This window comes from Pleurodeles waltl, chromosome 5 (assembly GCF_031143425.1).
Source record: "Pleurodeles waltl isolate 20211129_DDA chromosome 5, aPleWal1.hap1.20221129, whole genome shotgun sequence".
In the NCBI taxonomy this organism is placed as follows: domain Eukaryota; kingdom Metazoa; phylum Chordata; class Amphibia; order Caudata; family Salamandridae; genus Pleurodeles; species Pleurodeles waltl.
In genome coordinates this window covers 21,911,558-21,938,599 of record NC_090444.1, presented here as the reverse complement: position 1 = coordinate 21,938,599, position 27,042 = coordinate 21,911,558, and the positions used below count along the sequence as shown (strand labels likewise).

At 49.9% G+C, this 27,042-nt stretch overlaps 1 protein-coding gene across 5 annotated transcripts in view; it reads right to left on the bottom strand.

Moving 5' to 3' along the window:
- Positions 1–27,042, bottom strand: part of B4GALNT2 (beta-1,4-N-acetyl-galactosaminyltransferase 2 (SID blood group)) — a 302,788-nt gene that overhangs the window by 218,114 nt on the left and 57,632 nt on the right. The window contains exon 1 of one of the 5 annotated variants that reach the window (XM_069233514.1): positions 10,023–10,122. The exons of the other annotated variants lie outside the window; for them this stretch is intronic. The gene's annotated coding sequence lies outside the window, so the exon portion shown is untranslated. Of the gene's footprint in view, positions 1–10,022; positions 10,123–27,042 lie in introns of those variants that run through there. 5 annotated transcript variants of the gene reach the window in all.

Here is a 27,042-nt window from a genome sequence, read left to right as displayed (position 1 = left end):
GGGTGAGGGTTTCACACGAGGGAGCACCTTGTGTGCAGGGGTGAGAGAACTGATGATGGAGACTGACTGCAAAGGTAACGTCCAGTCTGCTGTGCTTGCAGAAGTCCTGCACAGGGGGGGTAGTTCGTGCACTGTCCACCTGGGGTAATAAACACACGGGCCGTTTAACCACAGATGGAAAGGGCCTGTTTGTTGCTTCAGGGGGTTTCCATAGCAGGATGCAGGGGCCAGACAAGGTGTAAACATTCCTTATGTGCCCCTCATTCGTTGGATAAGAACCACTGAAAGGGGTCTGGGGAGCGGCCCTGATTAGCCGAGTATATACTTCGGTTATCAGTGCGCTTAGTGCAGAGTTTCAAACGGCTTAACAAGGGGTGTTTTTCCACTGCTATCTGCCAGTCTGCTGGCTAAACAGTGACGGCCATTCACTATTAGGTCTGCAACCTTACAAACAGCAAAAACAAACAGTTACTGTTTACCCGGGGTCTAGCAAATAATAGAAACTTCACTATTTCCCCAGTCAATTCTTTAATAGCAAACGTCCGCTGTCACGATTGTCGGGACTCTGGTGCAGCAAGCAGGGGTCCTCAGTTCTTGTCCTGGCGGTTTCTCTGGTGCTGGTCTTGTCTTCTTCTAATCCTTTTCGAATCTGAACTCTTGGTCTAGGAGAGCCCACTAAATATTGAATTTAGTGGGCGTTTGTAGGAGGCTGGTCTGGCTTGTAGTGGGTACCAAGTGGTACTTACACCTTGTGCCAGGTCCAGTTATCCCTTATTAGTGTAGAAGAGGTGTCTAGCAGCTTAGGCTGATAGAAGGTTGCTATGGAAGAGCAGCTTAGGCTGAACTAGGAGACATGTAAAGCTCCTACTATACCACTTATATCATATAGCACTATATCATAAGAAAACACAATACACAGAGTTACTAAAAATAAAGGTACTTTATTTTAGTGACAATGTGCCAAAAATATCTCAGCGGCTATACTCTCTTAGGAGGTAAGTAAAATACACAAAATATATACACACAAACCAAAATCGGATAAGTAATACGCTTAGAGAGTTAGAGCAAACACAGTAGGACACAATAGAATGCAATAGGAGACAATAGGCCTAGGGGCAACACAAACCATTTACTCCAAAAGTGGAATGTGAACCATGAATGGACCCCAGGCCTAGTGTAGTGTGTAGAGGGTCGCTGGGAGTGTAAGAAAACACTAAGGGTGTCCAAGATACCCTACCCCAAGACCCTGAAAAGTAGGAGTAAAGTTACCCTACTGCCCCAGAAAGACAGTAAAGTTGAGATAGGAGATTCTGCAAAGGCAACAACTGACTGCAAAGCACTGAAGATGGATTCCTGGACCTGAGGACCTGTAAAAGAAGGGGACCAAGTCCAAAAGTTAAGCAAGTGTCCGAGGGGTGGAGGGGAACCCGCTAAACCCAGCATGAAGGTGCAAAAGGGCTGCCTCCGGGTGGAAGAAGCCGAAGATTCTGCAACAACGGATGGTGCCAGGAACTTCTCCTTTGGTCAGAAGATGTCCCACGATGTGCTGGAGGACGCAGAGTTGTTTCTGTGCAGAAAGACCACAAACAAGCCTTGCTAGCTGCAAGAGTTGTGGTTGAAGGCTTTGGACGCTGCCAGGGCCCAGGAAGGACCAGGAGGTCGCCCCTTGGTGGAGGAGACAGAGGGGGCACTCAACAATACGGAGAGGCCACGCAGAAGCAGTCAGCACCCACAGAAGCACCTGAACAGGCACTTAGAAGATCTGAGAACGACGGTCAACTGAGAACAACAAGAGGGTCCCACAACGTCGGAGTCCAACTCAGCGAGTTAGGCACTGCAGGACAGAGTGCTGGGGACCTGGGCTAGGCTGTGCACGAAGGAATCCTTGCAAGAGTGCACAGAAGCCCTAGCAGCTGCAGATCACGCAGTACACAGGATTGTCGTCTGGCGTGGGGAGGCAAGGACTTACCTCCACCAAACTTGGACAGAAGGACCACTGGACTGTGGGAGTCACTTGGATCCTGCTCCTGTGTTCCAGGGACCACATGCGTACACACATGCGCAGTTAGGTGCACTCTACCCCCCGCACATGCTGCTGGCTGAGCCGGGGGGCTCCCTCGCCACCGTGGAGCCCCCCTGCCAGGGACACAGGGGCAGTTGGTCCTTACAGACATCATCTGGGGCTCGGATCTCTTTGGTTTTTAATGTTTTAATCCAGGAATGATGAGTAATAAAGAGCTCTGAGGTCGGCAGCAAGTGCTTTTAAGTGCATGTTGTGTGACAGCGCGTTTATGGGAGAGTGTGCGCATGTGTGATCGTGTATGTGTAAGCATGTGTGTGAGTGAACGTAAAGGTGAAAAGGTGTGACGTCACCTCCGCACCCCTGGCCTTTGGGTGAATTGCCGTCCATGGCTGCCAAGGAGGGGGTCAGAGGTGTGTGAGGGGTTTAGGGGGTGTGGCTGGGCCGAGGGGGTTTAATGATCATGAGGTCACAGCGCGCGCCGCCAGGGCCCTCAGCCAGGGACTCCCTCCACCCCATACCCTTCACCACAAATAAGCCGGGGATGACCTTATAAAGGTTAGAAGCATTTCTAAACACATTAAGGGAACATCATCTCCAGATAAAAGCAAGTGATGGGGCCGATCCCCTTTGTAAACCCGGGTGTGAAAGGTTTCACCCGCTGGCCTGCGAGCAGGGAGGGGTCGCAATCCGACCGTTATAATGCCAGGCTCACCCCAAGTGTCCCATTCACAGGGGGCGCTGAGTGGCCCCCCAAAGGATCCTTAGTGTTGTGCCGGCAGGGGTCCTGCGAGGGACATCAGACCTCCATCCTTCCAGAGCATTGGGACTGCAGCCGAGCTGACACGTCCCAGACACTCTCCCTTGCGCAAGAAGGGAGCGCCTCCGTCACGCTGCCAAGCTGGTGCTCCACAAGGCGCTACGAGAGCCGGTGAATGAGCTGCACATTGTGAAAGGGGTCTTTTGCAATCGCAAATACTGATTCCCAGGCAGAGCTTCAGTTAATGAGGCCCGTAAAGCGCTGCGTCTGCCACACACCAGCTCTGTGCCCCTGGCGTCTGGAAAGATGCCAAGAGCTATACAGAACTGCCCTGGCAAAGGATGCCCATGCGGGTAGTGGCTGGAGGGAAGGGCCTCCTTCACATGGTCTCCCCCAGCTTTTGCTCACTAGCACTGGGATTTTTCGACCGAGGTGCACTGGGTCCCTGCTAACCAGGCCCCCAGTGCCAGCACCCATTCACGAAAATGAGGTAAAATCTCTAAATGCATCTAATTGGCACACAGTCCAGTGCCACTGTAAGTCCCTGGCAAATGATAGCCCCGATACTTAGGTTGGGTACTGAGAGGGTCCCAGAGCACTGCTGCATGTATTGTGCCACCTTAAGGGACCAACCTACAATCTGCACACCAGTGCTTAATTTGTAAATAAAAAGATGCTGGTGCTCAGAGCTCTCCTTTAAACAATCGTCTGCTGGATTTAAATGTGTGAGCACACAGTACTGAGGAAGCCTAATCCTGAAGCCATATTGGTCCCCTTGAATCCATTTACAGTCACTCCCTGCCCCCTCACCTCACTCTTGCAGCTTTCTTCTTTCTCTCTTTGTCACGCTTTTTCTCTTTTCTCTTCTTCCATCTTTTTCATAGGTGTCTTTTGCTCGCAGTAAATGCTTGAAGCAGAAAAATAAGTACTGGCCCTCAAAAATAAGTAGTGGTGCCCCGTAGCGAAAACCACCGGTTCAAATTAAGCACTGCTGCACGCAGGGTGCCAGCAGGGAGAGTAAAAGAAGCCAAAAGCTAAATAGAGCTGCCTGAAGAAACGGAATCCTTGCAGTTAATGACCAATCACACTTGAGTGTGTGCAGGGACCTCCCCTCCAGCGTGTCTAGAAACCATTACAGACAATGAAGCACAAATCAAAAGGGCCTTTGACAAAGAGGCAGCTGTCATGCTTCCTTTTTAGCCAATAGGCATCTTGGACTCCTTAGTGTTATCACTTGGGCATAACCTATGATTTCCAAGCTTTCATCACCTGACAGAAGTGCCACGGAACTGACACTCAGATAAGTACTGACCAGTAATCACCATGTGCCCCATGACCTGGATAATAGACCTGACCAGCGCTGCGATACCCCCCAAGTTCAAAGCCAGCCCCAGGAGTGCCCACCAGTGGTGCCGGTGCGTGGGCAGTGCAGGCCCCCCGTGGCCCCCTGCTGGCGTGCCCACCATGGAGAAGCTGGTGGAAAGTTGAGCTGTAATCAGCATGGCGGCACTGAGTGCAGCTCCGGCGTGGCTCACCACAGCTCAGACTGCCGTCAGCCCATTGGGAACCATTTTCCCGGTGGTGACGGCGGTACCCTGGCAGATCCACTCCCCAGGGTTCTGATGTCGTGGTCAGACCCCCTGGGGCACAGTGGTATGACCGTCACCGTGAGTCTGGTGGCCCTTGGACTGCCAGACTCGTAAGGAGGACCTAACTTTACTGGTAGTAAAGTTAGGCCCTTGGTCTAACTTTACCTTTGTGAATAACAAAAAATAATAAAAGACTTTTACAGTGTGCTGCGAGATGGCCTGCAGAACCCTCAATGCTCGCATGGTGCCAGGACAAAAGTCAGGGAATGCAGTGACAGCAAATTGGAAAGTCACAGTTCATAAACAGCTGTGCGAAGGAGCAAGCCCCACAACCCCCTTCGGATAAGTACCACTCGGGTGGGTGCCGTCTTAAAGAGAAGAGATAAATAGTATTGCTGTAGGCCAATCACGACAGGTGACCAAAAGGGCCTAGAACAAAATGATGCATAGCCTCAGACCCAGTATGCTGCATAGCCTGAGACCTGGAATGGTGCATAGCCTGAGACCCGGAATGGTGCATAGCCTGAGACCCGGAATGGTGCATAGCCTGAGACCCGGAATGGTGCATAGCCTGAGACCCGGAATGGTGCATAGCCTGAGACCCGGAATGGTGCGTAGCCCGAGACCCGGAAAGCTGCGTAGCCCGAGACCCGGAAAGCTGCGTAGCCCGAGACCCGGAAAGCTGCGTAGCCCGACACCTGGAAAGCTGCGTAGCCCGACACCTGGAAAGCTGCGTAGCCCGACACCTGGAAAGCTGCGTAGCCCGACACCTGGAAAGCTGCGTAGCCCGACACCTGGAAAGCTGCGTAGCCCGACACCTGGAACGCTGCGTAGCCCGACACCTGGAACGCTGCGTAGCCCGACACCTGGAACGCTGCGTAGCCCGACACCTGGAATGCTGCGTAGCCCGACACCTGGAATGCTGCGTAGCCCGACACCTGGAATGCTGCGTAGCCCGACACCTGGAATGCTGCGTAGCCCGACACCTGGAATGAGACCTGGAATGCTGAATAGCCCTCAGGCTCGTGGTCAAAGTCTTCAGAGACATCAATTTTAAAGGTATCCAGTTCAATCATCTACATCACACATACTTTCCCCCCTCAGCATGTTCCCAGAAATTCAGCTGCAACTCTTTTCCACATGGTCTGGTCCTACCCCTGATAAACAAGACAACTGATCAAATGACTGTGCTAACTGGTCAACATGGCCTTCTTAACCCTTGGCCCAGACAGGATGAAGCGGAGAGCACTTTTACGGATTTAGCTGTAATTGTGCCAAAAGAACTATTGATCCAGAAAGGGATCTGCTTGAAGTCCTGACATTCACAACTGGCAGATGGCAGGGACACATGGGCCCTGGGTGAAGGTACTCTGGAGAGAAGCATCAAAGACACAGCAAGAAAAGTAGCAAACTGGACCCAACACTGGAGAAACATCCTCTGAAACCTGACCAGACCACCTGCAGGAAACCAGGAAGCAGAAACTAACAATGATTAATTATTAATCACAAGTTTCTGTGATAAACTGAGTCATGAGTCCCTTCCTGCCAGGACTGAAATACACCCCAGTAGGTACATAATGGCAGCAACGTGCCTTGGCTGTTTACCAGCCTGAACAAGCAAGCTTCTCCTATAGCTTACCTGTTATGGTTTTTTCTACAGTTTGATTAACATGCAATTGGTTTCATTAATACACATCTATAACGTTATTGAACAAATGCATCAGTAATGTGTAGGAAAGTCCCTCTTTCTGCCATGGTTACCCGCACTGTCTCCTGCTATCCCGTGTACTTAGACTGTTTTCACTGGGATCCTGCTAACCAGGACCCCAGGGATTGTGCTCTCTCTAAATTTGATTGGGTATCCTTCACACTGCACAATTGGCATACTGATGTACCCCTGTAAGTCCCTAGTATATGGTACTTAGGTACCATGGGCATTGGTACACCAGGGGTACCCCATAGGTTGCAGCATGTATTATGCCACCCGGGGGGCCCATGCAAACTGTGTCTGCAGGCTGCCATTGCAGCCTGCATTAAAAGGTGCATGCACCCTTTCATTACCGGTCCCTATACCAGGTCACTGTAAGTCACCCCTATGGTAGGTCATGCTGGCCCTAAGGAAAGGGTGCAAGTACCTATGTGTGTGGGCATCGTTGCGGAAGCAGAGGTACCTCTACGAACTCCAGTTCCGGTTCCCTGGACCTCGTAAGTGCGGCGAAGCCATTTTAGCTATGTGCTGGCCGTAGGTCACTACCTATGTTCCAGCTACATAATGGTAACTCCAAACCTACCCATGTTTGGTATTAAACATGTCAGTCATACCCCTAATACTGATGCAAGTATTGGTGGCATGATTCCATGCACTTTGGGGGCTGATTAAAGGACCCCCCCCAGAATTGCTCCTACCAGTCTTCCAGGATCTGCGAGCAGCCCACGCAGCTGCAACCCCTCAGACAGGATTCTGCCCTCCTGCTGCTTCAACAGCTAAAGCAGGGGAAGGCAGAGCAAAGTGTTTCCTGTGGGAGAGGGGTGAACCTCCTTTCCCTTGGAAATAGGTATTACAAGGCTGGGGAGGGGTAGCCTCCCCATGTCATCGGCTTGCTTTGAAAGGCACATTTGCATAATCTGGTTTGCACCAGTCCAGGGACCCACAATCCCTACTCTGGCCCAAATCTGAACAAAGGAAAGGGGAGTGACCACTCAGCCGTTCATTACCACCCCAGGGGTGGTGCCCAGAGCACCTCCAGGTGGCCACTCGATTCTGCCATCTTAAAAACAAGATGGGCAGAGGCTCCTGGGAGCATCTGAATGGTCAGATTAGGCAGATGACGGGGAACATGTTAACATGGGAACATGTTAAGCGCTCTGTTACTGAAGGGTTCCCTTGTGCTGATTGGTGGAGTAACGAGTGAACGGTCTATCATCGGAACAGCTGAGACGTAAGTTGTTGCTTCTTAAATTTCAAAACTGAGAGGAAGAGAGTTCCACTGCGAAGCAAATGGTCTGCCTCATTGTCAGATCTTTTTGTTTGAGGAATCTGAAGTAAGTGAGCACACAAGGAGTACAATGCTGCCTGTGGGAACACTAGTCACCCAATCAATCAATCAATCAGGATTTGCAGAGTGCTCTAATCACCGGTGTGGGTATCCAGGCTGTGGGTCCAGGCACAGCATCAGCCTAGTTAGCTCAGATCCACGGCTGGCGATGATTTGAGCCCAATAGGAAGGCTCCTGAAGGCGATGCATTTGTCAACAGAAATGTGGGTGCTGGGGGGGGGGTAACTGCTGCCCTTGTTGGTGAGAATTGGGCGGCATCAGGGCTAGACCAGAGTTGAAGACATCTGGGGAAAGAAGGATTTTGTTTAGCTGCCGACACACCTTGATGATGAAAGATTTGGGGTCCATACATGAGAGGTGGGACAGGACAACCAGTGTCTGGTCACTGTTGGACAAGCGAGTATGGAAGGGTGCCAAGAAGCCAGAGGCCATTAACGAGGCACACAAGAAAATGAAGGAAGTGATGGGCTTTGGAGCAGTGAATGATGGGAATATTGGATGTCATTGGCAGAGGCAGGTTGGTTACTGAGGAACATGTGCGCACGCTCAGGGTGGGGGGAAGAATTTATTCAATAAAGATGATGGAGGTGCTGAGGACTGATGGAGGACAAGGGACAGATTTCAGGGGACAGAAAGAACCCCTCTGTGGAGGGTGTGTATGGTGGAAGAAAAAGAAACATCTTGGGATAAGGCAAGGGGAGGAGATGTGAAGGGTAGGGTAAGAGGTGTTAAAGGAATTGAAAGAGATGTGAAGGGTAGAGGAAGAGTTGTGAAGGGTAGAGGAAGAGATGTGAAGGGTAGGGGAAGAGACGTGAAGGGTAGGGGAAGAGATGTGAAGGGTAGGGGAAGAGATGTGAAGGGTAGGGGAAGAGTTGTGAAGGGTAGGAGAAGAGATGTGAAGGGTAGAGGAAGCGTTCTGAAGGGTAGGAGAATAGATGTGAAGGGTAGAGGGAAACATGTGAAGGGTAGGGGAAGAGATGTGAAGGGTAGAGGAATAGATGTGAAGGGTAGAGGAATAGATGGGAAGGGTAGGGGAAGAGATGGGAAGGGTAGGGGAAGAGATGGGAAGGGTAGGGGAAGAGATGGGAAGGGTAGGGGAAGAGATGTGAAGGGTAGAGGAAGAGTTGTGAAGGGTAAAGGAAGAGTTGTGAAGGGTAGAGGGAAACAGGTGAAGGGTAGGGGAGAGATATGAAGGGTAGGAGAAGAGATGTGAAGGGTAGAGGGAAACAGGTGAAGGGTAGGGGAGAGATATGAAGGGTAGGAGAAGAGATGTGAAGGGTAGAGGAAGTGCTGTGAAGGGTAGGAGAATAGATGTGAAGGGCAGAGGGAAACATGTGAAGGGTAGGGGAAGAGATGTGAAAGGTAGGAGAAGAGATGCGAAGGGTAGAGGGAGAGTTGTGATGGGTAGGAGAATAGATGTGAAGGGTAGAGGGAAACATGTGAAGGGTAGGGGAAGAGATATGAAGGGTAAGGGAAGAGATGTGAAGGGTAGGGGAATAGATGTGAAGGGTAGGGGAATAGATGTGAAGGGTAGGTGAAGAGATGGGAAGGGTAGGGGAAGAGATGGGAAGGGTAGGGGAAGAGATGGGAAGGGTAGAGGAAGAGATGTGAAGGGTAGGGGACAAGATGGGAAGGGTAGGGCAAGAGATGGGAAGGGTAGGGCAAGAGATGGGAAGGGTAGGGCAAGAGATGGGACGGGTAGGTGAAGACGTGAATGGTAGGGGAAGAGGTGTGAAGGGTAGGGGGAAGAGGTGTGAAGGGTAGGGGAAGAGATGTGAAGGGTGGGTAAGAGGTGGGGAAGAGATGTGAAGGGTAGTGGAAGAGATGGGAAGGGTAAGAGAAGAGATGGGAAGGGTAGGAGAAGAGATGGGAAGGGTAGGAGAAGAGATGGGAAAGGTAGGGGAAGAGATGGGAAAGGTAGGGGAAGAGATGGGAAAGGTAGGGGAAGAGATGGGAAAGGTAGGGGAAGAGATGTGAAGGGTAGGGAAAGAGATGTGAAGGGTAGGGAAAGAGATGTGAAGGGTAGGGAAAGAGATGAGAAGGGTAGTGGAAGAGATGGGAAGGGTAGTGGAAGAGATGGGAAAGGTAGGAGAAGAGATGGGATGGGTAGGGGAAGAGATGGGAAAGGTAGGGGGACGAGATGGGATGGGTAGGTGAAGAGATGGGAAAGGTAGGGGGCTGAGATGGGAAAGGTAGGGGGAAGAGATGGAAAAGGTAGGGAAAGAGGTGTGAAGGGAAAATTCTGATGGAAGAAGGTGCAGGAGGCAGCATAGACTTCCTGTGGGAGGCAGAAGAAAGTAAGTGTTGGCACTTCAATGACACATTGTAGGACATAGGATTTCTTAGATAAACAGTTTAAGGTGGCAAAGTTAAAAGGGGAGAGGGTCTGTTAGCATGGACGGGGTCACCAGGGGTTGCAGCTGCGACCCAAAGCTTGGCCCTTGCGACCCCTGGTACTGCATTTGCAACTCCTGGCCTCGGAGATGGCTAAATCAGTGCTAGGAACCAGCGGTGGCTGCTGCAAATCTCAAGGGGAGGGGCGCGCAGAGGAAGGGGTTGGGGGTGAAATAAAATAAAATAAAATAAATAAACAAAACCCCTTAGCTTTCTGATGCCGGCCGGCTCGCTCCTGTTCCCTCTCGATGGTGTTGGTATCCTGGGACACCAGCAGAGGCTCCCAACATTCCTGGTGCTGCTCTCATGGTGAACCTAGCACGAGAGTGGCAGCAGGATTGGTCTGAGCGGCTTGATTTGCCGCTCAGACACCGCGTGGGAGTCTGTGCAGTTTCTCCAGCCCGGCGGTGTACGTAGCTGGGTTGGAGAATCCTAAGTGCGGAGAGGTGTTTGGCTGGCCAAACACACATGCGCAGTTAGGTGCACTCTACCCCTCCGCACATGCTGCTGGCTGAGCCGGGGGGCTCCCTCGCCACTGTGGAGCCCCCCTGCCAGGGACACAGGGGCAGTTGGTCCTTACAGACATCATCTGGGGCTCGAATCTCTTTGGTTTTTAATGTTTTAATCCAGGAATGATGAGTAATAAAGAGCTCTGAGGTCGGCAGCAAGTGCTTTTAAGTGCATGTTGTGTGACAGCGCGTTTATGGGAGAGTGTGCGCATGTGTGATCGTGTATGTGTAAGCATGTGTGTGAGTGAACGTAAAGGTGAAAAGGTGTGACGTCACCTCCACACCCCTGGCCTTTGGGTGAATTGCCGTCCATGGCTGCCAAGGAGGGGGTCAGAGGTGTGTGAGGGGTTTAGGGGGTGTGGCTGGGCCGAGGGGGTTTAATGATCATGAGGTCACAGCGCGCGCCGCCAGGGCCCTCAGCCAGGGACTCCCTCCACCCCATACCCTTCACCACAAATAAGCCGGGGATGACCTTATAAAGGTTAGAAGCATTTCTAAACACATTAAGGGAACAGCATCTCCAGATAAAAGCAAGTGATGGGGCCGATCCCCTTTGTAACCCCGGGTGTGAAAGGTTTCACCCGCTGGCCTGCGAGCAGGGAGGGGTCGCAATCCGACCGTTATAATGCCAGGCTCACCCCAAGTGTCCCATTCACAGGGGGCGCTGAGTGGCCCCCCAAAGGATCCTTAGTGTTGTGCCGGCAGGGGTCCTGCGAGGGACATCAGACCTCCATCCTTCCAGAGCATTGGGACTGCAGCCGAGCTGACACGTCCCAGACACTCTCCCTTGCGCAAGAAGGGAGCGCCTCCGTCACGCTGCCAAGCTGGTGCTCCACAAGGCGCTACGAGAGCCGGTTAATGAGCTGCACATTGCGAAAGGGGTCTTTTGCAATCGCGAATACTGATTCCCAGGCAGAGCTTCAGTTAATGAGGCTCGTAAAGCGCTGCGTCTGCCACACACCAGCTCTGTGCCCCTGGCGTCTGGAAAGATGCCAAGAGCTAAACAGAACTGCCCTGACAGGATGCCCATGCGGGTAGTGGCTGGAGGGAAGGGCCTCCTTCAAATGGTCTCCCCCAGCTTTTGCTCACTAGCACTGGGATTTTTCGACCGAGGTGCACTGGGTCCCTGCTAACCAGGCCCCCAGTGCCAGCACCCATTCCCGAAAATGAGGTAAAATCTCTAAATGCATCTAATTGGCACACAGTCCAGTGCCACTGTAAGTCCCTGGCAAATGATGGCCCCGATACTTAGGTTGGGTACTAGAGAGGGTCCCAGAGCACTGCTGCTTGTATTGTGCCACCTTAAGGGGCCAACCTACAATCTGCACACCAGTGCTTAATTTGTAAATAAAAAGATGCTGGTGCACAGAGCTCTCCTTTAAACAATCGTCTGCTGAATTTAAATGTGTGAGCACACAGTACTGAGGCAGCCTAATTCTGAAGCCATATTGGTCCCCTTGAATCCATTTACAGTCACTCCCTGCCCCCTCACCTCACTTTTGCAGCTTTCTGCTTTCTCTCTTTGTCACGCTTTTTCTCTTTTCTCTACTTCCATCTTTTTCATATGTGTCTTTTGCTCGCAGTAAATGCTTGAAGCAGAAAAATAAGTACTGGCCCTCAAAAATAAGTAGTGGTGCCCCGTAGCGAAAACCACCGGTTCAAATTAAGCACTGCTGCACGCAGGGTGCCAGCAGGGAGAGTAAAAGAAGCCAAAAGCTAAATAGAGCTGCCTGAAGAAACAGAATCCTTGCAGTTAATGATCCATCACACTTGAGTGTGTGCAGGGACCTCCCCTCCAGCGTGTCTAGAAACCATTACAGACAATGAAGCACAAATCAAAAGGGCCTTTGACAAAGAGGCAGCTGTCATGCTTCCTTTCTAGCCAATAGGGACTCCTAGGCATCTTGGACTCCTTAGTGTTATCACTTGGGCATAACCTATGATTTCCAAGCTTTCATCACCTGACAGAAGTGCCACGGAACTGACACTCAGATAAGTACTGACCAGTAATCACCATGTGCCCCATGACCTGGATAATAGACCTGACCAGCGCTGCGATACCCCCCAAGTTCAAAGCCAGCCCCAGGAGTGCCCACCAGTGGTGCCGGTGCGTGGGCAGTGCAGGCCCCCCGTGGCCCCCTGCTGGCGTGCCCACCATGGAGAAGCTGGTGGAAAGTTGAGCTGTAATCAGCATGGCGGCACTGAGTGCAGCTCCGGCGTGGCTCACCACAGCTCAGACTGCCGTCAGCCCATTGGGAACCATTTTCCCGGTGGTGACGGCGGTACCCTGGCAGATCCACTCCCCAGGGTTCTGATGTCGTGGTCAGACCCCCTGGGGCACAGTGGTATGACCGTCACCGTGAGTCTGGTGGCCCTTGGACTGCCAGACTCGTAAGGAGGACCTAACTTTACTGGTAGTAAAGTTAGGCCCTTGGTCTAACTTTACCTTTGTGAATAACAAAAAATAATAAAAGACTTTTACAGTGTGCTGCGAGATGGCCTGCAGAACCCTCAATGCTCGCATGGTGCCAGGACAAAAGTCAGGGAATGCAGTGACAGCAAATTGGAAAGTCACAGTTCATAAACAGCTGTGCGAAGGAGCAAGCCCCACAACCCCCTTCGGATAAGTACCACTCGGGTGGGTGCCGTCTTAAAGAGAAGAGATAAATAGTATTGCTGTAGGCCAATCACGACAGGTGACCAAAAGGGCCTAGAACAAAATGATGCATAGCCTCAGACCCAGTATGCTGCATAGCCTGAGACCTGGAATGGTGCATAGCCTGAGACCTGGAATGGTGCATAGCCTGAGACCCGGAATGGTGCATAGCCTGAGACCCGGAATGGTGCATAGCCTGAGACCCGGAATGGTGCATAGCCTGAGACCCGGAATGGTGCATAGCCTGAGACCCGGAATGGTGCATAGCCCGAGACCCGGAATGGTGCATAGCCCGAGACCCGGAATGGTGCGTAGCCCGAGACCCGGAAAGCTGCGTAGCCCGACACCTGGAAAGCTGCGTAGCCCGACACCTGGAAAGCTGCGTAGCCCGACACCTGGAAAGCTGCGTAGCCCGACACCTGGAACGCTGCGTAGCCCGACACCTGGAACGCTGCGTAGCCCGACACCTGGAACGCTGCGTAGCCCGACACCTGGAATGCTGCGTAGCCCGACACCTGGAATGCTGCGTAGCCCGACACCTGGAATGCTGCGTAGCCCGACACCTGGAATGAGACCTGGAATGCTGCGTAGCCCGACACCTGGAAAGATGCGTAGCCCGACACCTGGAAAGCTGCGTAGCCCGACACCTGGAAAGCTGCGTAGCCCGACACCTGGAATGCTGCGTAGCCCGACACCTGGAATGCTGCGTAGCCCGACACCTGGAATGCTGCGTAGCCCGACACCTGGAATGAGACCTGGAATGCTGAATAGCCCTCAGGCACGTGGTCAAAGTCTTCAGAGACATCAATTTTAAAGGTATCCAGTTCAATCATCTACATCACACATACTTTCCCCCCTCAGCATGTTCCCAGAAATTCAGCTGCAACTCTTTTCCACATGGTCTGGTCCTACCCCTGATAAACAAGACAACTGATCAAATGACTGTGCTAACTGGTCAACATGGCCTTCTTAACCCTTGGCCCAGACAGAATGAAGCGGAGAGCACTTTTACGGATTTAGCTGTAATTGTGCCAAAAGAACTATTGATCCAGAAAGGGATCTGCTTGAAGTCCTGACATTCACAACTGGCAGATGGCAGGGACACATGGGCCCTGGGTGAAGGTACTCTGGAGAGAAGCATCAAAGACACAGCAAGAAAAGTAGCAAACTGGACCCAACACTGGAGAAACATCCTCTGAAACCTGACCAGACCACCTGCAGGAAACCAGGAAGCAGAAACTAACAATGACTAATTATTAAGCACAGGTTTCTGTGATAAACTGAGTCATGAGTCCCTTCCTGCCAGGACTGAAATACACCCCAGTAGGTACATAATGGCAGCAACATGCCTTGGCTGTTTACCAGCCTGAACAAGCAAGCTTCTCCTATAGCTTACCTGTTATGGTTTTTTCTACAGTTTGATTAACATGCAATTGGTTTCATTAATACACATCTATAACGTTATTGAATAAATGCATCAGTAATGTGTAGGAAAGTCCCTCTTTCTGCCATGGTTACCCGCACTGTCTCCTGCTATCCCGTGTACTTAGACTGTTTTCACTGGGATCCTGCTAACCAGGACCCCAGGGATTGTGCTCTCTCTAAATTTGATTGGGTATCCTTCACACTGCACATTTGGCATACTGGTGTACCCCTGTAAGTCCCTAGTATATGGTACTTAGGTACCATGGGCATTGGTACACCAGGGGTACCCAATGGGTTGCAGCATGTATTATGCCACCCGGGGGGCCATGCAAACTGTGTCTGCAGGCCTGCCAATGCAGCCTGCATAAAAAGGTGCATGCACCCTTTCATTACCGGTCACTACACCAGGTCACTGTAAGTCACCCCTATGGTAGATCATGCTGGCCCTAAGGAAAGGGTGCAAGTCCCTATGTGTGTGGGCATCGTTGCGGAAGCAGAGGTACCTCTACGAACTCCAGTTCCGGTTCCCTGGACTTCGTAAGTGCGGCAAAGCCATTTTAGCTATGTGCTGGCCATAGGTCACTACCTATGTTCCAGCTACATAATGGTAACTCCAAACCTACCCATGTTTGGTATTAAACATGTCAGAGTCATACCCCTAATACTGATGCAAGTATTGGTGGCATGAATGCATGCACTCTGGGGGCTGATTAAAGGACCCCCCCCCAGAATTGCTCCTACCAGTCTTCCAGGATCTGCGAGCAGCCCACGCTGCTGCAGCCCCTCCGACGGGATTCTGCCCTCCTGCTGCTTCAACAGCTAAAGCAGGGGAAGGCAGAACAAAGCGTTTCCTGTGGGAGAGGGGTGAACCTCCTTTCCCTTGGAAATAGGTATTACAAGGCTGGGGAGGGGTAGCCTCCCCACGTCATCGGCTTGCTTTGAAGGGCACATTTGCATAATCTGGTTTGCACCAGTCCAGGGACCCACACTCCCTACTCTGGCCCAAATCTGAACAAAGGAAAGGGGAGTGACGACTCGGCTGTTCATTACCACCCCAGGGGTGGTGCCCAGAGCACCTCCAGGTGGCCACTTGATTCTGCCATCTTAAAAACAAGATGGGCAGAGGCTCCTGGGAGCATCTGAATGGTCAGATTAGGCAGATGACGTCAGTGACCCCTCTGATAGGTGGTCACCTTGCAAAGGGATCAAGCCCCTTTTTGGGCTATGTAGGGACTCCCTTGCAGGTGGGTCCCCAGATTCGGTGTGCAAGACTCCACCAGGACTCCTCTGTAATGAGCTCTTCTGCTCATGGCCACCGAAACGGCTGCTGAACTCCACAGGAACTGAACAGGACGGCCACACTGAGATGACCTCTCCTTGCAACATTGTTTCTGTTGCTCTTGTCAGCAACTTGCAATATTTCTACAGCTGTGCATCCCCTGGAGTTGGTAAGACTTCAGCTGCACCAAAGAAGCAAGAAGGAAACTCCCTTGGAGTGAACAAGTCACTCCCCTGCACCCACAGGCACCTAAGGCAATTACACCCGGCTGCTGGAATCTGGTGTCCTCCGGACATGTGAAGTATCCCCAACACAAGTGGTGGTTCTGAGGGGTCCTCTGGGTCCTTTCTGCCTTCTGTCCAACTTGGGAGACGGTGAGCCCTTGTATCTTCCTCCAGGACAGGATCCCTGTGCACCGCGACTATTACAGCAACCAAGGCTGGTTGAATCCTGCTCCGAGGGATCTTCAGGCTCCAAGTAGCCACGGTCCCCAACAATCTATCTCTGCAACAACAGTCTCCTCTCTGCTGCTCCTGCGACGTGGGACTCCTCTTCAGATGTGCTGCCTCGGCCTCACTGCGACTTACAGTGCCTGCTGCCGATGGGTTGCTCATGGTGGCTCCAACTGCTTCTGCTGGCTTTCTGTTATCTTAGGGTCAGCCCGGACTCTGCTCCCAGGGTCGAGTCCCTAGGACCTTTCTGGTCCTCTTCAGTTCTGCAAATCTTCAACAGCTCCAGTTGCATTTGCTTGTGCTTGTTGGTGGTCCTCCTGACCACTGACCCATCTGCAATTTGGTGACCTTCGAGGGACAGCGCCTAGGTGACTTCAGGGACTCTTCTGCAGCTCCTGGACTCTGCAGCTGGACTTAATCCACCACCGTCGACCCGGATCTTCACCCAGAAGAAGGGTGGGCTTTGCCTCCTGCCCTACCTAGACACTCCTGCATCGACTGGACTTGGTCTCCTTTCGCAGGTTCTCTTCATCTGTAATCCACTGATGAGTTTCACCAGTCTGGTTATGCTCTTGTAATATTCCAATTACAAGTCCCCTAGCCTACGGGACGACCAGGTTACTTACCTTTGCTCTCCTGGACGCTGGGGGTCTTCTAGATACTTGACTTTTGGGGTTCCAATCTGTATCTGCCCTTGGCCAACTACTCCACATCCTCTGGTGGGGACCCATCCTCGCATTCCACTATTTTAGTATATGGTTTGCCCCCACTCCACATAGGGCCCTATTTTGTGCTATTTCCTAATACTTACCTTTGTATATTTTGTGTGTACTTACCTCCAGAAGGGGGTTTGCTTACAGTAATCTAGTTTGGTGTTCCTGTAATAAACTACATTTATTTTTGTAACACTGTGCGATTCCTTTCAGGTGTGATAAGTTGCTGCGTGGCTGCTGTGGTATTGCAAGTGCTTCACACTCCTCCTAGATAAGTCTTGGCTGCGCACCACAGCTACCACTAGAGCCCTGGCTATCTAGACACTGTAACACTATCTCATAAGGGTTGTCTGGACCCATTATAAGGTGTTCACCAAACACTGGGCCAGCCTCCTACATCATGTATATGTACTATTTTGAACACTAAGAAAAACAAAAATGGCAAAAGAAGTAGATGGAAGAAGAGCCGCTCTCCTCGTCTGTCTTCAGAGTCACATGAAGAATGGGTCAGTGGAAGGGGCACCGCTCGCCCCAAGTGGGAACCTGGGCAGTAGAGAGTGTAGGGAGGCACAGGCTGTCTTGCTGATTCTAGTCTGTTTCCATGAGATCGACAAAGGAGATAGTCTCCCTTAACAGGAATCGTCACGTCTGGCCAGGTTTAGGAGTGCATTATGGGTGAAGTGACTAGAATGTTGGACTTGGGAGTCATTGAGAGATATTGGAACCCTTGGGACAGTCCAGAGGTGATTGTGCTAGATTGCACAGACGTGTGCTTGTGTGTGGACTACAGAGCCCTGAACAAAGCTACAAAGACGGATGCACAGCCAATCTCTGGAGCTGATGAGCTTGTGGAATAGCTGGTGCTGCAAAGTGCTTGAGCACTTGTGATTGGACCAGAGGCTGCTTTCAAATTGGACTTTTTTTAACCTACTGCCAAGAGGAAGTTCACATTTGTGAACCCTAGCGATTATTCCAGTTTAAAGTAATGCGCTTAGGGTTGACAATTGCTCCTGCCACTTATCAGCTTCTGTTGATCACGTTAGTTTACGCTGTAAACCTGCTCTCATTCGGTTACGGTTATATGCAGTGTGTTACTGACATCAGTTTACGGTGTAAACATGCTCTCCTTCGGTTACGGTTGTATGTAGGGTGTTACTCACGTTGGTCTATGATGTAAACCTGCTCTCATTCGGATACGGTTGTATGCAGTGTGTTACTCACATTAGTCTATGATGTAAACCTGCTCTCCTTCGGTTACGGTTATATGCAGTGTGTTACTCACATCAGTTTATGGTGTAAACCTGCTCTCCTACGGATACGGTTGTATGTAGGGTGTTACTCACGTTGGTCTATGATGTAAACCTGCTCTCCTTCGGATACGGTTGTACGCAGTGTGTTACTCACGTTGGTCTATGATGTAAACCTGCTCTCCTTCGGTTACGGTTATATGCAGTGTGTTACTCACATCAGTTTATGGTGTAAACCTCCTCTCCTTCGGTTACGGTTGTATGCAGTGTGTTACTCACGTTAGTCTATGATGTAAACCTGCTCTCCTTCGGTTACGGTTATATGCAGTGTGTTACTCACATCAGTTTATGGTGTAAACCTGCTCTCCTTCGGTTACGGTTATATGCAGTGTGTTACTCAAGTTGGTCTATGATGTAAACCTGCTCTCCTTCGGTTACGGTTATATGCAGTGTGTTACTCACATCAGTTTATGGTGTAAACCTGCTCTCCTTCGGTTACGGTTGTATGCAGTGTGTTACTCATGTCAGTTTATAGTGTAAACCTGCCCTCCTTCGGTTACGGTTATATGCAGTGTGTTACTATGTCAGTTTATGGTGTAAACCTGCTCTCCTTCGGATACGGTTGTATGCAGTGTGTTACTCACGTTAGTCTATGATGTAAACCTGCTCTCCTTCGGTTACGGTTATATGCAGTGTGTTACTCACGTCAGTTTATGGTGTAAACCTGCTCTCCTTCGGTTACGGTTATATGCAGTGTGTTACTCACGTCAGTTTATGGTGTAAACCTGCTCTCCTTCGGATACGGTTGTATGCAGTGTGTTACTCACATCAGTTTATGGTGTAAACCTGCTCTCCTTCGGTTACGGTTATATGCAGTGTGTTACTATGTCAGTTTATGGTGTAAACCTGCTCTCCTTCGGATACGGTTATATGCAGTGTGTTACTCACGTCAGTTTATGGTGTAAACCTGCTCTCCTTCGGCTACGGTTATATGCAGTGTTACTCACGTCAGTTTATGGTGTAAACCTGCTCTCCTTTGGTTACAGTTATATGCAGTGTGTTACTCACGTCAGTTTATGGTGTAAACCTGCTCTCCTTCGGATACGGTTGTATGCTGTGTGTTACTCACATCAGTTTATGGTGTAAACCTGCTCTCCTTTGGTTACGGTTATATGCAGTGTGTCACTCACATTAGTCTACGATGTAAACCTGCCCTCCTTATATGCAGTGTGTTACTCACGTCAGTTTATGGTGTAAACCTGCTCTCCTCTGGTTACGGTTATATGCAGTGTGTTACTCACATCAGTTTATTGTGTAAACCTGAGCTCCTTCGGTTACGGTTATATGCAGTGTGTTACTCACATCAGTTTATTGTGTAAACCTGCTCTCCTTCGGTTACCGTTATATGCAGTGTGTTACTCACATCAGTTTATGGTGTAAACCTGCGCTCCTTCGGTTACGGTTATATGCAGTGTGTTACTCACGTCAGTTTATGGTGCAAACCTGCTCTCCTTCGGTTACAGTTATATGCAGTGTGTTACTCACGTCAGTTTATGGTGTAAACCTGCCCTCCTTCGGTTACAGTTATATGCAGTGTGTTACTCACGTCAGTTTATGGTGTAAACCTGCTCTCCTTCGGTTACCGTTATATGCAGTGTGTTACTATGTCAGTTTATGGTGTAAACCTGCTCTCCTTCGGATACGGTTGTATGCAGTGTGTTACTCACGTTAGTCTATGATGTAAACCTGCTCTCCTTCGGTTACGGTTATATGCAGTGTGTTACTCACGTCAGTTTATGGTGTAAACCTGCTCTCCTTCGGTTACGGTTATATGCAGTGTGTTACTCACGTCAGTTTATGGTGTAAACCTGCTCTCCTTCGGATACGGTTGTATGCAGTGTGTTACTCACGTCAGTTTATGGTGTAAACCTGCTCTCCTTCGGTTACGGTTATATGCAGTGTGTTACTCACGTCAGTTTATGGTGTAAACCTGCCCTCCTTCGGTTACAGTTATATGCAGTGTGTTACTCACGTCAGTTTATGGTGTAAACCTGCCCTCCTTCGGTTACAGTTATATGCAGTGTGTTACTCACGTCAGTTTATGGTGTAAACCTGCTCTCCTTCGGTTACCGTTATATGCAGTGTGTTACTCACATCAGTTTATGGTGTAAACCTGCCCTCCTTCGGTTACGGTTATATGCAGTGTGTCACTCACATTAGTCTACGATGTAAACCTGCCCTTCTTCGGTTACGGTTATATGCAGTGTGTTACTCACATCAGTTTACGGTGTAAACCTGCTCTCCTTCGGTTACGGTTATATGCAGTGTGTTACTCCCATCAGTTTATGGTGTAAACCTGCTCTCCTTCGGTTACGGTTATATGCAGTGTGTTACTCACGTCAGTTTATGGTGTAAACCTGCTCTCCTTCAGATACGGTTGTATGCAGTGCGTTACTCACGTCAGTTTATGGTGTAAACCTGCTCTCCTTCGGTTACGGTTATGTGCAGTGTGTTACTCACGTCAGTTTATGGTGTAAACCTGCGCTCCTTCGGTTACGGTTATGTGCAGTGTGTTACTCACGTCAGTTTATGGTGTAAACCTGCCCTCCTTCGGTTACGGTTATGTGCAGTGTGTTACTCACGTCAGTTTATGGTGTAAACCTGCTCTCCTTCGGTTACGGTTATATGCAGTGTTACTCACGTCAGTTTATGGTGTAAACCTGCTCTCCTTTGGTTACGGTTATATGCAGTGTGTTACTCACGTCAGTTTATGGTGTAAACCTGCTCTCCTTCGGATACGGTTGTATGCTGTGTGTTACTCACATCAGTTTATGGTGTAAACCTGCTCTCCTTTGGTTACGGTTCTATGCAGTGTGTCACTCACATTAGTCTACGATGTAAACCTGCCCTCCTTATATGCAGTGTGTTACTCACGTCAGTTTATGGTGTAAACCTGCTCTCCTCTGGTTACGGTTATATGCAGTGTGTTACTGTAGGAAAGTACCATCTTGCCTGGCATGTTACCCCCATTTTTCACTGTATATATGTTGTTTTAGTTGTATGTGTCACTGGGACCCTGGTAACCCAGTGCCCCAGTGCTCATAAGTGTGCCTGTATGTGTTACCTGTGTAGTGACTAACTGTCTCACTGAGGCTCTGCTAATCAGAACCTCAGTGGTTATGCTCTCTCATTTCTTTCCAAATTGTCACTGACAGGCTAGTGACCATTTTTACCAATTTACATTGGCTTACTGGAACACCCTTATAATCCCCTAGTATATGGTACTGAGGTACCCAGGGTATTGGGGTTCCAGGGGATCCCTATGGGCTGCAGCATTTCTTTTGCCACCCATAGGGAGCTCTAACAATTCTTACACAGGCCTGCCACTGCAGCCTGAGTGAAATAACGTCCACGTTATTTCACAGCCATTTTACACTGCACTTAAGTAACTTATAAGTCACCTATATGTCTAACCTTTACCTGGTAAAGGTTAGGTGCAAAGTTACTTAGTGTGAGGGCACCCTGGCACTAGCCAAGGTGCCCCCACATTGTTCAGAGCCAATTCACTGAACTTTGTGAGTGCGGGGACACCATTACACGCGTGCACTACATATAGGTCACTACCTATATGTAGCTTCACCATGGTAACTCCGAATATGGCCATGTAACATGTCTATGATCATGGAATTGCCCCCTCTATGCCATCCTGGCATTGTTGGTACAATTCCATGATCCCAGTGGTCTGTAGCACAGACCCTGGTACTGCCAGACTGCCCTTCCTGGGGTTTCTCTGCAGCTGCTGCTGCTGCCAACCCCTCAGACAGGCATCTGCCCTCCTGGGGTCCAGCCAGGCCTGGCCCAGGATGGCAGAACAAAGAACTTCCTCTGAGAGAGGGTGTGACACCCTCTCCCTTTGGAAAATGGTGTGAAGGCAGGGGAGGAGTAGCCTCCCCCAGCCTCTGGAAATGCTTTGTTGGGCACAGAGGTGCCCAATTCTGCATAAGCCAGTCTACACCGGTTCAGGGACCCCTTAGCCCCTGCTCTGGCGCGAAACTGGATAAAGGAAAGGGGAGTGACCACTCCCCTGACCTGCACCTCCCCTGGGAGGTGTCCAGAGCTCCTCCAGTGTGCTCCAGACCTCTGCCATCTTGGAAACAGAGGTGCTGCTGGCACACTGGACTGCTCTGAGTGGCCAGTGCCACCAGGTGACGTCAGAGACTCCTTGTGATAGGCTCCTTCAGGTGTTAGTAGCCTTTCCTCTCTCCTAGGTAGCCAAACCCTCTTTTCTGGCTATTTAGGGTCTCTGTCTCTGGGGAAACTTTAGATAACGAATGCATGAGCTCAGCCGAGTTCCTCTGCATCTCCCTCTTCACCTTCTGATAAGGAATCGACCGCTGACCGCGCTGGAAGCCTGCAAACCTGCAACATAGTAGCAAAGACGACTACTGCAACTCTGTAACGCTGATCCTGCCGCCTTCTCGACTGTTTTCCTGCTTGTGCATGCTGTGGGGGTAGTCTGCCTCCTCTCTGCACCAGAAGCTCCGAAGAAATCTCCCGTGGGTCGACGGAATCTTCCCCCTGCAACCGCAGGCACCAAAAAGCTGCATCTCCGGTCCCTTGGGTCTCCTCTCAGCACGACGAGCGAGGTCCCTCGAATCCAGCGACACCGTCCAAGTGACCCCCACAGTCCAGTGACTCTTCAGCCCAAGTTTGGTGGAGGTAAGTCCTTGCCTCACCTCGCTGGGCTGCATTGCTGGGAACCGCGACTTTGCAAGCTTCTCCGGCCCCTGTGCACTTCCGGCGGAAATCCTGTGTGCACAGCCAAGCCTGGGTCCACGGCACTCTAACCTGCATTGCACGACTTTCTAAGTTGGTCTCCGGCGACGTGGGACTCCTTTGTGCAACTTCGGCGAGCACCGTTTCACGCATCCTCGTAGTGCCTGTTTCTGGCACTTCTCCGGGTGCTACCTGCTTCAGTGAGGGCTCTTTGTCTTGCTCGACGTCCCCTCTCTCTGCAGGTCCAATTTGCGACCTCCTGGTCCCTCCTGGGCCCCAGCAGTGTCCAAAAACGCCAAACGCACGATTTGCGTGTAGCAAGGCTTGTTGGCGTCCATCCGGCGGGAAAACACTTCTGCACGACTCTCCAAGGCGTGGGGGATCCATCCTCCAAAGGGGAAGTCTCTAGCCCTTGTCGTTCCTGCAGTATTCACAGTTCTTCAGCCTAGTAAGAGCTTCTTTGCACCAACCGCTGGCATTTCTTGGGCATCTGCCCATCTCCGAGCTGCTTGTGACTTTTGGACTTGGTCCCCTTGTTCCACAGGTACCTTCAGACAGGAATCCATCGTTGTTGCATTGCTGATTTGTGTTTTCCTTGCATTTTTCCTCTAACACGACTATTTTGTCCTTAGGGGAACTTTGGTGCACTTTGCACTCACTTTTCAGGGTCTTGGGGAGGGTTATGTTTCTAACTCTCACTATTTTCTAATAGTCCCAGCGACCCTCTACAAGGTCACATAGGTTTGGGGTCCATTCGTGGTTCGCATTCCACTTCTGGAGTATATGGTTTGTGTTGCCCCTATCCCTATGTTTCCCCATTGCATCCTATTGTAACTATACATTGTTTGCACTGTTTTCTAAGACTATACTGCATATTTTTGCTATTGTGTATATATATCTTGTGTATATTTCCTATCCTCTCACTGAGGGTACACTCTAAGATACTTTGGCATATTGTCATGAAAATAAAGTACCTTTATTTTTAGTATAACTGTGTATTGTGTTTTCTTATGATATTGTGCATATGACACTAAGTGGTACTGTAGTAGCTTCACACGTCTCCTAGTTCAGCCTAAGCTGCTCTGCTAAGCTACCATTATCTATCAGCCTAAGCTGCTAGACACCCTATACACTAATAAGGGATAACTGGGCCTGGTGCAAGGTGCAAGTACCCCTTGGTACTCACTACAAGCCAGTCCAGCCTCCTACATTGGTTGTGCAGTGGTGGGATAAGTGCTTGAGACTACTTACCACTCTTGTCATTGTACTTTTCATAAGAGAAAAATATACAAAACAAGGTCAGTGTATATACACATAGCCAAAAAGTTTTGCATTTCCTCTTTTCACTCTTTTCTAAGTGCTGAAAAGTACTTCTAAACTTTCAAAAAGTTCTTAAAAGTTTAAAAAGTTTTTTCTGTCTTTCCAAAAAGTTCTGAAAACTTTTTTCTTTTTTTCTATCACTTTAACTCTCTCTAAAAAATGTCTGGCACAGGCCAAAAAGTTGAACTGTCCAAACTTGCATATGATCACCTTAGCTGGAAAGGAGCAAGGAGTCTCTGCATAGAGAGAGGTTTGAGTGTAGGGAAGAATCCTTCCTTAGAACTGTTAATTAATATGCTTAGAGTACAGGATAAGGCCATAAGTGCCCAATCGGTAGAAAAAGTAGCTAATGGTTCTCAATCTGATCCAGGGACTCCACCAGGAAAAGGTTCAGGAAAGAAACTTCTCAGCCTGCCCATTACTAGACAGTCTAGCATAGTTGGTACAGAGGTTGAATCACATCATACTGATGATGTGCTCTCACATTATACTGGTAGCCAAGCTGTTAGGGTGCCCTCTGTAAGGGACAGGTCTCCTTCTGTTCATTCCCATCATACCTCTGTATCTAGAAATGTCCCTCCCACCCACCCTGATGACAGATTGTTGGAAAGGGAGCTCAATAGATTGAGAGTGGAGCAAACCAGACTGAAGCTCAAGAAGCAACAGCTGGATTTGGATAGACAGTCTTTAGAAATAGAGAGGGAAAGACAGAAAATGGGTTTACATACCCATGGTGGCAGCAGCAGTATTCCCCATAGTCATCCTGCAAAAGAGCATGATTCCAGGAATCTGCATAAGATAGTTCCCCCTTACAAGGAGGGGGATGACATTAACAAGTGGTTTGCTGCACTTGAGAGGGCCTGTGCTGTACAGGATGTCCCTCAAAAGCAGTGGGCTACTATCCTATGGCTATCATTTACTGGAAAAGGTAGGGATAGGCTCCTTACTGTAAAAGAAAATGATGCTAACAATTTCCAAGTTCTTAAGAATGCACTCCTGGATGGTTATGGCTTAACCACTGAACAGTACAGGATAAAGTTCAGAGATACCAAAAAGGAGTCTTCACAAGACTGGGTTGATTTCATTGACCAGGCAGTGAAGGCCTTGGAGGGGTGGTTACATGGCAGTAAAGTTACTGATTATGACAGCCTGTATAACTTGATCCTGAGAGAGCATATTCTTAATAATTGTGTGTCTGATTTGTTGCACCAGTACTTGGTGGACTCTGATCTGACCTCTCCCCAAGAATTGGGAAAGAAGGCAGACAAATGGGTCAGAACAAGAGTGAACAGAAAAGTTCATACAGGGGGTGACAAAGATGGCAACAAAAAGAAGGATGGTAAGTCTTCTGACAAGGGTGGGGACAAATCTAAAAATGAGTCTTCATCAGGCCCACAAAAACACTCTGGTGGGGGTGGTGGGCCCAAATCCTCCTTTAATCAGAACAAAGAAAAGAAACCATGGTGCTATTTATGTAAAATAAAAGGCCATTGGACAACAGATCCCAGTTGTCCAAAGAAAGGCACCACAGCTCCTACCACTACAACCCCTACTGCTACACCTAGTGTCCCTACTAATAGCAGTGGTGGTGGGAGCAAACCTACTAATAGCCAATCCAAGGGAGTAGCTGGGCTCACTTTTGGTAATTTAGTTGGGGTTGGTCTGATTAGGGAGACCACAGAGGCTACTTTAGTCTCTGAAGGGGCTATTGACTTAGCCACTTTGGTTGCTTGCCCCCATAACTTGGAGAAGTACAAGCAACTAACCCTAATAAATGGTGTTGAGGTCCAGGCCTACAGGGACACAGGTGCCAGTGTCACAATGGTGATTGAGAAACTGGTGCACCCTGAACAACACATACTTGGACACCAGTACCAAGTAACCGATGCTCACAACATAACACAAAGCCACCCCATGGCTGTGGTAAATCTCAACTGGGGGGGGGTATCTGGTCCAAAGAAAGTTGTGGTAGCTTCAGATTTACCTGTAGACTGTCTATTAGGGAACGATTTGGAGACATCAGCTTGGTCAGATGTTGAGTTGGAGGCCCATGCAGCAATGCTGGGCATCCCAGGGCATATTTTTGCTTTGACAAGGGCTCAGGCCAAAAAGCAAAAAGGACAGGGAAGCTTGGATCCTGGAACAATGGACCAAGTGCTCCCTAAAGCTAGGGCTAGTAGAAGCAAACCACTTCCTACTATCCCTCCCTCTACAGTGGATTCTACTTCTGAGGAAGAAGAATTCCCTCCCTGTGCAGAACCTACACCAGAGGAGCTGGAAGCAGACACTGCTGAGCTTTTGGGTGAAGGGGGGCCTGCCAGAGAGGAGCTGAGTGTGGCACAGCAAACCTGTCCCACATTAGAGGGTCTCAGACAGCAAGCTGTCAAACAGGCTAATGGGGATGTCAGTGACTCACACAGAGTTTACTGGGAGGACAACCTCTTGTACACTGAGAATAGGGATCCTAAACCTGGAGCTGCCAGGAGATTAGTGATTCCTCAGGAGTACAGAAAGTTCCTCCTAACACTGGCACATGACATTCCCTTAGCTGGGCACCTGGGTCAAATGAAAACTTGGGACAGATTGGTACCACTGTTTCATTGGCCTAGGATGTCTGAGGACACAAAAGAATTTTGTAAGTCCTGTGAAACCTGTCAAGCCAGTGGCAAGACAGGTGGCACTCCAAAGGCACCCCTTATCCCACTGCCTGTGGTTGGGGTTCCCTTTGAAAGGGTAGGGGTTGACATAGTTGGCCCCCTTGACCCTCCTACTGCTTCAGGCAATAGATTTATCTTGGTGGTAGTGGACCATGCCACAAGATATCCTGAAGCTATTCCTTTAAGGAC